The following is a 2,500-nucleotide window of genomic DNA, read 5'->3' on the forward strand; positions in this document are numbered from 1 at the left end:
GAGAGTGCAAAGTTCGCAACATGCGTTTGCAATCCACTTCCGAGTCCCCAGGTGTCTCGAAAACATTTCCCCTTCAAGAAACGACCCCGAACACTTCCTTCTGACACTTATTCTGACACTTTGTACTCGAGGGTCGGCGAGGAGCGGAGGCCACGAGTTGGTCGCTCGCGAACTCGGACGCAAGAGCGAAAACTTGTGCGAACTTGGGACGCGAAATCGGCGCGCCTTCACCGATGCAAAATACTTCACTGCACGGTGTGGACGCCCAGACACATACGCACACGCACAAGCACACACACAAACACACACAGACACATTTACGCGCGTATAGCTATGAAGATAAAGATAAAGATAACTTTAGATAAGGAAACTGATGTCTATAGAGAGATGGTACATGTATGTTTTACGAGGCGGTACACGGAGCACTTTCTGACGGATTGGCGCGGCCGAGCGCCCGGGAGGCGAACACACTCTTTTCGAGCACGAGGTCTAGGGCGAGGAGGAGAGTCCACGAAACACATGGCTGACGAAGGCTGTGTTGCTAAGTTGCAGGGTGGTTGCAGGTGTGAGCGAGCAAGTTGTTGCGGAGTGGTGGCGGCGAAGGGGAGGTGGAGTGGGCATCGTTCCCCTATCTGGCCCAGCAGCCCTCTGCCCTTGCCCTGCCCCCCCTACTCCTCCTCCTCCTCCTCCTCCTCCTGCTCCCTCCCAGGCTCACCCCGGCCCTCCCTCCCACCTCTACCACCACCACCACCATCGCCACCACCCCAGGCCCACTCTTCTCAACCCTTCCCTTCCACTCACACAACCTCAACAACCCCCACGCCGCTCGCCCAGTGTATCACTAATACTGTGCACTTCTCTCCTTGGAAAACACACGCCGCGCACACACACACACACACACGCACTGAGTCCTTTGTCACGCGGCGGCTCAACACTGTTTTCATTGATGCATTCGCAAAATATCACTTCGCTCGCAGCGTGTCGTTCACCACGCTGCCGCCATCCATGGTGTCTGTCACCATCGTTGTATGGTGAGCGCGGGTTGCAAGAGCCCCAACAAGGGCGGAGTTGTTGGCTGGCTCAATGCAGCTGAGGCCGACCCTGTTGGGCACTGTTCTCCCGTATAGGCAGAGGGGCCAGCTATGGTCCAGCAATAGATTGCAGGAAGAGGCGTGCTGGTGCCGTGGGCAGCGCTGCGGCACCGTGCACGAGGGCGGGCAGGAGGCACAGAGACACACGCTCACTAGAGTAGGCAACAGCGGGGACGTGGCGGGTGATACAGCGGAGGCGCACAGAGACTGGCGGGCCGCACCTCTACTCGGCTGGGCGGCGCACCTCACACTGCCCTCTCTGCTGTGTGAACGCCACACCGACGTACGTACGCGGTAGGCCCGCCACGCGCGGCTCTGCCGGGACACTACCACACTTCCCGCACACGCACGCACGCACGCACACACGCACTCATGCAACACTCACGCTACCAGAAACACACACTGCTCCTACATCAACATTTTCAACCCTTCATTACTATCGATTCCCTTGAACCGCAATGAAAACGAGCTCCGCCGTTGATGGGGCGATGGGGCGATGGGCCCAGGCGTCGAGCCCCTCGACTCCCAGCGCGAAGGAGGTCGACGGGCCGTGTTTACAGTTTAAGTGAAGATTTAGGGCGGGAGTGTGCGGCGATCAGGGGCTCCCTTATCTCTGCCACACTGTCCGCCGCACGCCGCCCGCACCCTCACCTAGGCGAGAGCCAGCTAAGGACACTGCCAACATGAAAGTACGGCCGGCGGGACGACAGCGAGGAGAGAGAGGCCCTTGCGTGGTGTCCTAGAGAAAGGAGGAAAGGACACCAGGACACGGAGAGGAAGAGTTACAGACGGCGGAGGAACGGCGCGGTGGCGGCGGTGAGGCGGAGGAGCAGGAGTCCCAAGGAACAAAGATAGGTATGGGAGGGAGACCGAGACAAGGGCAGGGTGTAAAGAGAGCGCGGGGTAGAAAGAGAGTGAGAGGAGCGGAGGCAGTCTTGGTCCGGCCTGGTGGCTCCGTCGCAACATCTTGCAACCACGCCGGCCTAACCCCCAGGCTACCACGAGGGACCGCTCTTTCTGCCCGTTTCGTCCGCGTCCTGCAATGCTTCGCCCGCGGGAAATTTTCTCCTTTAAGGATGTGACGGACGCCCGTGTGGCGTGGCAGCAGGCGCTGACGGGGCCTCTGCTCTCTGCCACGACGCCTCGGCCGTTGCAGCTTCTGCCACGGCGTTACGTAATCCGACGGGCGTTCTACAGCAGAGCGAAGGCCCGGCCCGACTGCTGTACCCTAGCGAACAGTTCCACGGGCTCCTAACAAAGACCAACAAAAAGTAACAGCTCTAAAAAGCTACGAGCCAAGCCTTAGGTGACCCTCGCTCCGTCTGCCTAGGTCTGCCCTCCTCCTCTAGGTCTGCTTCTTCCATATCTCGCCCTCCGCTCACGCTCTCGCTGTCTGCCATTCGCACTCG

At 59.6% G+C, this 2,500-nt stretch overlaps 1 protein-coding gene across 9 annotated transcripts in view; it reads right to left on the reverse strand.

Annotated features, from left to right (window-relative positions):
• LOC122254469 (uncharacterized) overlaps window positions 1-1,987 on the reverse strand; it is an 18,046-nt gene extending 16,059 nt beyond the window's left edge. For 5 of the 9 annotated variants that reach the window (XM_043018143.2, XM_086531898.1, XM_086531892.1 and 2 more), the window contains exon 1: window positions 1,245-1,391. The gene's annotated coding sequence lies outside the window, so the exon portion shown is untranslated. Of the gene's footprint in view, window positions 1-394; window positions 673-1,244; window positions 1,392-1,528; window positions 1,823-1,881 lie in introns of those variants that run through there. The other 4 variants (XM_086531896.1, XM_086531894.1, XM_086531893.1 and 1 more) reach the window with 4 other exon arrangements.
• Between the last annotated feature and the right edge of the window lie 513 nt (window positions 1,988-2,500).

This window comes from Penaeus japonicus, unplaced genomic scaffold, assembly GCF_977035675.1.
Source record: "Penaeus japonicus unplaced genomic scaffold, GWHDUDI00000001_assembly GWHDUDI00000036, whole genome shotgun sequence".
NCBI lineage: Eukaryota > Metazoa > Arthropoda > Malacostraca > Decapoda > Penaeidae > Penaeus > Penaeus japonicus.